We start from the raw sequence: 10104 nt of genomic DNA on the forward strand, positions 1-10104 counted from the left end.
CTTATAATGAGATGACTTTTTTTCAATTTAACACTTTATTTATGATTTTTCATACAAATGACTGACAATAATAATAATCATTTTGTTTGGTGAAAACATTTTTTTTAGTATTAGCATTCTTCAATTACCAAAAAGTTATAATTTTACTGTCTATGGGCCTCTTTTCCTATTATGTTATTTTGTGTCATGTATATGAGATCAAGGTATAACTTTTGTGAAATTTCGTATTTCCGCATTGCACAATTTAATGGTTATATCATATTAATTTCAAAGACTTTGTCTGGAGTAAAGATGGTACTGCGTCACTGCTTTGTTTGTTGCCGGGTGGCGGTGGTTGCAATTTCTCCCATTGGGTGGTGCTGGCATGTGTATCCTGGTCTGGGTCGTGCTGCTCAGTGCAGTGCAGTTCCTGTTCCCTGCGTGGCTGCAGGGGTCGAGTATGCGCACCGCGTCTTTTCTTCTTCTGATCTGTTCTGTGCATACTCGACACCCCTGCAGCAACGCAGGGAACAGGAACTGTATCGCACCGAGCAGCATCATCTTGACTCCCAACCACCACCCGGCAGCACCACCTGACAACAGAATGCGCAGCAGACGATGCAAACCAGGATACACACGCCAGCACCACCGAACGGGAGAAATTGCAACTACCGCCACCCGGGAACAAACAAAGCAGTGATGTGGTACCATCTCCGCTCCCGACACCGTACCCTTAGTGACTGAAGACAGAGAGTCTTCGAAATTAATTGGATATAACCATTAAATTGAGCAACGTGGAAATATGAAATTTCAAAATTTCACGTTAGTAATGTTAAACCCTGTTTACTGCATCCATCATGAAGGTAAACCTTGTTAATATAACACAGAAGATCAACATTCTGGTGAACAGTTGCTATTAGGGCAAGAAGTGACAGACTTGCACCAGGTGAGCCTTTATTTCAGTATCATCAGAATGGGCTCTGCTACAAAAAAGAAACCAAATTGTACAGGAGAGTATGAATTTCTCCCTATTTTGCAAGGAAAGTTGATATTTTTAATTGATTATTAAGCTGGACACAGTGTTTGAAAATATAATAAATTAGAATTGTCATATTCCTTATAGAGAAAAACACCACAACTTCAAGTTACGGGTAATAAAGTTAAAGTTTTTGACTTTTTCTGATGACAAATCAAATCTTCAACATGTCCTCTTTCCGTTTATGTACTTTTCTACACCGTCATGTGATATTCCCAAGGGAACAAGTAAAGTAATACTCCCATAAGGATAATGCTAAGTGTTCTCTTTCTCTACGACCAACCAGCACACATACTTCTGTTTCCCCAGCTTGCCACGGTGAAAGGATGGTGGGTGAGGAACAGTTTAGAGTGCTCGCTGGACACAAACGCTCCCTGCTCTTGGATCCAAGGAACAAAGGGAAAATGCAAAAAGGCTGATGAAGATAGTGAAAAGAGTAGTATACAAAAGAAGGAATCAAATGGAGAAGCTGAAACAAGAAGGGAAAAAAATGGTGGGAGTAAACATGGTAGGAGGAGGGGAAGGAAGAATGGAAGAAGAGAATGCATGCCGATAAAATGAGTTGATGACATTATCATCTTCCGTCATCATAATGCATCATGTTGCAAAGCAACGTATCTGGATGTCAAGTAGTGTGATTTATCAACCATAATAAAATGTTTGTGCAAATCTTTGTGTATGGAAAATCCACATACGACAAACTTAGTATTCAGCCTGCTATCAAGCACGTATCTACAAATATGTTTCAAAGTGTCTGAAAATAATAATAATAATATTTAAACTAAAATAATTGATTATGTTAAATTAATTAGAATATTCAATGCCTCCCCGATGGCACAGTGGTAGTGTCGTCACCTTGTAATTAAGGGGTCCCGGTGGAGGCACATAGTGGTTCGGATCCCACTTTAAACTGTAGGTCCAGTCCTGATTAGCCTTACTGTGCATAAAGTGGACTTAAAACACCAAATCAATCAATCAATCAATTAAAATATTCAAATTAATTAATTATATATTTATTACATGAATAGGTAAGAGGCCAGTATAAGAATAATGATATAAAAACACACATTCATTATCCAACTTACGTCTACTTAAGGTCGGCAAAATTTGTAAGAAAAACATAAAGGAAATCAATGTGAAATACATACAGAATCGAATATTCATGGAATATATAAAAAAAGGATGCTAAATCCAGTTGACGAAAAGTAAACTTCCTGCTGATATTTTATGAATGTTAGTAATAAATCTTGCATACTGTCTTGGTACTGTTATTCAAACTTGTATGATCACAACATAATCCTTGTCTTCCAATAAGTTTTGTGGAAATAAATAACCGTCAATTAAACAACAAACATATTTTAATTCTTTAATTTTAGTTATTTTATAATTTCATTATTCAATTTTTATACTTAATAAATCTTTCAGGGGGGTCCAGACCCCCTGGACCCCTCCACTAAATAAGTCCTTGCCTGCTATATGTCTGGTATTTCAATATTTACTGAATGCTATTTTTTTGTTAATTATATAGAGTGTTTAATTGCCTTGCATAGTTTTGTACAATATTTAAAACATTGTTTTATTGGTAATAAAAATTGTGCATTGGCTGTCTAGGAGGACGGTGGAGGCCAGATACTAATTTTTAACAATCCCACATTTACTTCTAAGATCACAATTTATTAATATGGTGTAAATAAATGTGTCGGTAATTTCTCAGTATTTGGTCAGTTAAATCAGTAATTTTGATCACTTTATCGATCACCCCTGCTTATTCTTTTGTACATTTCAGACATTCAGCCATAATTTTTTTTGCTAAATGCTAAATGTTTTAGTTAGATTGTATGTTTATTAACTTGCCAGAAAATTAGCGAAAACTTGACCCTCAACCAAGAAACAAACCCGAGACTGCCATTCTGTGCTAATGCTCTACTGCTGAGCTAACTTTTTGACGCTTTTGCCCCACTACTACGGCCTCTTAATGTCGAGCCTTGTTTCCCAAGAGAAAGTAAACTTTCCTCCTAATGCCCCACACCCAACCACCGCTCCTAGTTTTGGCATCCAATTGCTGCTACTGTGCCCACCACAAGCTTTTGCCTGCAGCCCATTGTTTTCACTATGGCAGTAGTTGTGAAGGTTCCACAAGTGTGCCTGACTTGCGGTTGCTCTTTCTCAGCAAAATTATTCATACATTACTTATTATTAGAGGCACATTTTTTGGTAAATAAAAAAGCAAGATTTTGGTACAAAAACAGTCAATTTTGGGTTCATAAGCAGTAAATGAAATAAAATTTTGGTGTTATAGTGTTGAAAAATCAGATCAAAAGCGGAATATATAATGGCATTTTGGTTTTAAAATTGTTAATATAATCCTAAATTTGATTTAAAAAATTCATTTATTACACAAAATAAACATAACACTTCTAATAGCACATTTATAAAGTTCCTAGAGTATTCAGTTTATTCCTGTATAAATGAGTCAACTTTTGCTTCTCAAATATTTACAGCAGAATGAATCAATTTTCTATGAATGACATAATTCACAGGATAATTCAAACTTGCGTCGGTAAATAAACTCGAAATTTCGTGTTTAAGAGGGTATTTCGAATTTTGCAGATCATTTTGCATCATTTCGTGACAAAAGAGGGTAGGAAAATGCACCTCACACCTTTCAGAAACATGATTGATTGATTGATTGATTTGGTGTTTTAAGTCCACTTTATGCACAGTAAGGCTAATTGGGACTGGACCTACAGTTTGAAGTGGGATCCGAACCACTATGTGCCTCCACCGGGTATCGAACCCGGGACCCCTTGATTACAAGGCAAAGACGCTACAACTGCACCATCGGGAAGGCCTTTTCAGAAACATGAAAAATTAATATTACAATGTGTTACTTCACATTTCGTCAGAAACAAAATATGCATTCCTCTATTTATTATGTATGTCTTAGCAAAAATTAAGAAATTGTAAATATATTGTTTATTCTCGAAGAACTAAACCATGCCTGACTGCCATGTGGGCAACCTGAGTTCGATTTCTGGGGTGGATGATCTAAGGTCAGAATTTTTCTGGCCTTGTCACTACATAAAGCGGCTCTGGGGCTCACACAGCCCCAAATCAATGGGTACCTGAGAACAACCCTGAGGGGAAAGGTGGCCAGAGTGTTGCTGATCGATTGATTTAGTTTATTTTACTTCACGTTTTGTGCCTCTTGGCTAATTTGTGAAGATGGGGATGAGTGATGAAATTATGAAATTGATGAATGGACATTTACAAACAACCAAGCCTGAGCGGAATTCGAACCTGGGACCCTTGGCGTTGCAGCACGATGTGCTAACCACTCGGCCACAGGGTCCGGCAGAGTGTGGTACTGATCACATCACCTCCAAAGTGGCCAAGTTCGAGAATGTGTGGGGCTCTACCCCCTACATCACTCTAAATGTGCTTTCATGACACGGTGCTATAAGCACAGGAAACTTTAACCCCTTTTTTTACCTTTACCTGACTGCATGTAATGAAAATAATGTTGTGTACGACATGGGTAACACAAAAATATCGAGCCCATTCCAGCCTAAACAGTTTTAATGAAAAAATAAAGGAAATATAGAAAATACACTTTCAGACAATTAGAGTATATTATCATTCAAGGAACTGGAAAATAAAGTACAAGGTGATATTTATTTGAAACTTTATTTACTTTCTAAAAGTAATAACAAGCTTATTTTCATGGTATGGATATTTGTAACGTATGTTTAAAAACATGCATAGACTATTCACTGGTTCGCTGATCATATGAACTCCAGTAGAAGTTGTAGTCTCTTCCGAGAAAGCTTTGCAAATAACAAACATAAGTTCTGTTGCAATGACATGATTCATTCAGAGAAACAACTTGCAATTTCCCTCACAAATAGCACCAAACCTTTCTTAGAATTTTCTTTTTTTGGGTGGTATTTGGTGTGTTTTTTTTACATAGACTGCCAGCACCGTGCAATCTTCAAGAACGTACACACGAAACAACACTGGAATAGTTTCCGTACAAGCGTAAACTTGTAATTAGTATCTTGTTTTGTGCACAAAGTGAGTAACACCCTCTTGAAGTTCCGCGTGAGAATAGTAGCAAAAATCATGCTTAGAATATTCTACAAGCGTTACTACTGAAAACATCTATGAATTAATTAATACAATATGGTATGCCAAACACTTGAAACTGTGAATGTTAATGAGAATGGGAATGTATACACTTTATCACAGATTCATACCATCCTTGCACTGCGTAGTTCCAAAACCAGAGAAATTTTGCACACACAGTCCGAAAACTTGATAGAAATGGGACAAAGCAAGAGGATCCAGGTAAATGATGCAGGAATTGCATTTGTATTGTATTTTCGTTACAGAATTTTGATTCTTAATGTGCTTCTGTCGACAGAATTGTTATTAATCATTTTTCAGAATTTGGCAGAGACTCTGAATTTTATTTACTTACTATTTAGTATCATAAACATCACATTCTTTCTTATTGGTAGCATCATTGCCTTGTAATCAAAGGGTCCTGGGTTTGATACCCGGTGGAGGAACAAGTGGTTCAGATCCCACTTTAAACTGTAGGTCCAGTCCCGATTAGCCTTACTGTGCATAAAGTGGACTTAAAACAGCAACTCGAACCAAACATTCTTTCTTATTATTGTAATGTTTTTTAAATGTCTCATTCTTAAACTGTGTTTGTTCCTACCTTATCACCTTTGCCACAATAGCAATTGTTCAGCAGTTCATGTGCCAATCAGAAATGAGGAAAATGTCATCTGTTAGACAGCAAAGAACAAATGGGAAGCAGAGAGGCAGCACTTATGCATGTTGTGTTGCCACTTCATAGTTTAATCCTCACTTTTATGTCTTTTTTGAAGAATCAGGTTTTGCACAGTGTTCATGAGAGTGATTATATCCTATAGTGAAGTGGTTCTCAATCTTTGTGAGCCTGCGACCCAGTAAATACATTTTTTAAAAGCCAATGCCCTGATCCCAACAATTGCACTCGTAAATAGCTTTCTAATGTTTTTAAACTTTATATGTTAATGTGAACCGTTCACATTTAATATTTGTAAATAAATTATGGCATAATCATAGAGAGTCTTAGTTCGATTATGTCTAGGATTGTCAAATATAAAATTCGGTTTAAATTAGAGGACAATGACTGGGTCTAATGGAACCTTTTAGTTTCCTCTGCCCAATTGTAATTTTTGATTTCCATTGGCGTGATCCATTTTGGACACTGCATAATTCTAATTAATCAGAATATTTCCATTTCAATATATTTGTTAGTGAAAATTGCTGCACAAACTAATTTGTCCATGGTGCCTGTTCATCAACCTCCAACTTGGGAGGTGGGAAGCACTGGTTAGATTGTTTGATCGCACACCGCCACTGTCGCCTAATAATTTACTGTTATTACGGTCAAAATGAACCAAAGGCCATATTTCCTGGTGGTTGCCAGCTGAGGCTGCAAGTTGCTTCACCCTAACTCGAGAACGACGCCACGGTTGTAATTCAAATTTCGAGAGTCCCCTCTCAGAGGCTTTGATTTCTCATCAGCAGTGGCGAGAAAGAGATTCCTCTTACCTCTGGTGAACCCCAAATGAAAGGCCATCTTTCCTTGTGGTTGTCAGCTTGGGCTGCTTTTCACAAACTTTAAGAGAGCCTATCGCAGCCCGGTATCATTTATGCCAAGGCCCGATACTGGGCCACAGCCTGGCAGTTGAGAAACACACTGCTTTAGTGTGCTATGAATACACTTATGCATTCTCTTGCAGCTTGTCCACAGGCTTCCCCACAACATGGAGTTCACGTTAGATAGCGACAATGCCGCATGGATTTTTTCTAGAAAGATCGGTGTTCTGCAAGCATGGAAACAGCAACAGTTTATGCCAAACGGTATAACATGAGATCCAATGGGGCTTAGAGAAGAAACAAATACAATGAGCTGCATATGGTGATGATATTAAATGTTGCAATTCCATTGGCAGGGTTCCCACTAAGTGCGAAAAGTCGGACACAATAACTTATGAGTGAAGAAGTCGGGGAATTTTCGAAAATACATTCCAAAACCTGAAAAACTCAGGGAGAACTTTGTTTTGTGTGTGTTGGCCAGAATTTGTGAATGAAAATCAATGCCAATTTTTTTTTTGTGAACCAGCTTCTTTATAGGAGGTATTCTACATAAAGAGTGTATTTATTTCAAACACCTTTGAATAGCAACTGCAGACTAACGCTTAAAATATTGTTATTTTCATGTTACCTGTTATTATCATGTTAAAGCACCATAGAAGTGCCTGGAAATTTATTTTAAAGTTGTCTAGGAAACATGGAAAAGTCGGGGAATTTTGTGTAATAACAAACAGGGATTCCTAAAACATCACTATCTGTAGTAAGAAAGAATGCGATGTTTATAGTAATAAATAGTTCATAAAATTATTTTCCAGCACACTGCATAGGACATTATCGTCTGTTGTATACTGAATGTTATTTCTGAATTTTGCAACTTGATTCATTGATTTCAAATTCAACAAATTTATTAAGTTAATATTGTAATTTTATTACATTAATAATGAATTTAATGACACAGAAGAAATACTGAAGTGTGTTTCTACCAGGAATGAGCAAATCTGGATAAAATTTTATCTGGATATAAATCATTTTCTATCCAGATATTGGATATTCTGATATCTGTATATTCAAATTATCTAGATATTCAGATTATCCACATGTGGATTATCCTAAATATCAAGATATCTTAACAGTATTTAACACATTTGCCTATTTCTCAATGTAAGTTGTTTGTGTAACGATAATCTCAAATCTTTATTTTTATGTGTTAATTATTTCCTTGATTTCAGAAACTGTTCTCTCCAGAATAACTTATGCAAATCGAAAGTGTGGGGCGTTTCCTCCACACCCCCTATATGCCTTCATGGCATGGTGCTAAGCACATGGGAGCACTTTTTTTTACTTTCACTTTAAATCTAAAATGTAAATTGTGATCTGCACACACGGATTATCAGAATATTTGGATAGTCTGAACATGCAAATTATCCAGATATTCAGGTTAATTACCCAGATGGTTGAAATATCTGGATATACATATCTGGATTATCCATTGATTTAAAAATGTATATTCGATAATCCAGATATCCATTATCCCGATTTTGTGGCAATCTCTAGTTTCTACAAGACTTTTAAGTTGTAACTTTACATTTTATTTATTTAGACGGATTTCATTGCAGAAGTATTGTAATGTAAAATATTAAGTTCCTACGCTACTTAGGCCTGCTCGCAATGAATTGCTTAATCTGATTTTCAAATTCAAGATTAGCTTTTGTAGTAAAAAAATCCACAATTTCCTGCTTGAGTCTTCAGGACTTGATAACTCGATTTGTTATTCAAATACTGCATTCAGATTCCTGATCACCTTTACCCAAATCATCAAAGATTTGTGGATGAATGCATCCATTATTTGAATACTGCATCCAAAACCCTAGGATCCCATTGCTATCATATCTGAAGGTACGGTAACTCATGGACTGAAGTGCAGTTTTTTTATGTGTTGCAACTTTTTTCTTTTGAACATCAGCAACGAATTGAGAGGGGAGCTACAGAAATATCACATGCTCCCAGCCTGGAGATTTGCAAGACCACTGACTTAGGCAAGTTGTTAGAGCACTGTGCCAGAAATGAGAAAGTAATCACACATGTACATACACACACACACACACACAAATAAATATGTACACATACGTATGCATTTTTTGTACCATAAAGTTGATCGGTTAAATTGTTGCTTTCTATATTGTTTGCAGAAGTTACAGTGTTAGCAAACGTAACAATGCTTGTACCTTATTTGTTTATGGCAGTGTGCTTTTATGTATTGTAAATTAAGCTGTAACATGTAAAATATTGCACTTTTGGCTAGTCAAGTGTAAAACTTTAAGAATAATTTGAAAAACAAAGACACTGAAACACAATTTAAAACTCGGTTGTCAGCCAGACATGATATTTCCAAGATATAAAATTATTTAGAGTAGTACATAATTTCAAATTTTGCACTGAAACAACCTCAGCTTGAGGCTAATTCCATAAAAAGCATAAATTTTAACCCACTGCTGATAACTTTCCAACCATGAAATGAGAAGGCAAGCAATATAAAAGGTGCGTTCATCTAAATAGTAGAAAATATGTTTAAACATTGCAAACAATAAGACACCTTCAAAAATGTTTAAGGGTATACATATTTTGTTTTTAAAATGTGTGAGGTGCATTTTGGTACCACATTATGAACTACAAAATTCGAAATAAACTCTTAAACACGAAATTTACGATTTATTTACACCTTCTGATGTCCGAATTATCGTGTAAGTTATGTAAATCATGGAAAATTGATTAATTTTGCTGTAAATATTTGAGAAGAAAAATGGATTCCTTTACACAGGAATAAACTTAATACTCTGATAACTATATAAATATATGTTATTAAAAGTGAAATGTTAATTTTATCTAGTAAGTGTAGTTTTTTTAATTCAAATTTATGGTTTTATTCACCACTTTAACACCGATATGCCATTTTATATACCACTTTTGATCCCGAAATATGCCCAGTTTTTGTACTGATATCTTCATATTTTACTATTAATATGTGGCTCCAAAAATGTTGCGTATGTCCTTGTTTTGTGAAAGGTATGATTTGTGAGTAGCATAAATAATATTCTCAACTGATTAAAAAACAAATAACCATAAATTTTGTCACTTGACTAGCCATCACATTTAAACAAAAATAAAACATTAAAGATTTCAATAAAGAACAACAAACTTACAGTTAGCTTAGCAATGAGCAAGTGGAAGAAACCAATAACATACTTTTCAGTATAAATATATATCATAGATATAATGTATTACAAAATCAACATTCTAATAACAAAGAACAAATACATTTTTTTTTTACAGAAATAAATTCATGGAAGAGCTTTTCATAGCTACTTCTACTAACAAAAGAAGAAAAAATAATAACATATTTATCTTTCATCCTATGAATAATGGTAATCAGTAGT

The sequence above is a fragment of the Lepisma saccharinum genome, chromosome 13 (genome assembly GCF_977018435.1).
Source record: "Lepisma saccharinum chromosome 13, izLepSacc3.1, whole genome shotgun sequence".
NCBI classification, from domain to species: Eukaryota; Metazoa; Arthropoda; class Insecta; order Zygentoma; family Lepismatidae; genus Lepisma; species Lepisma saccharinum.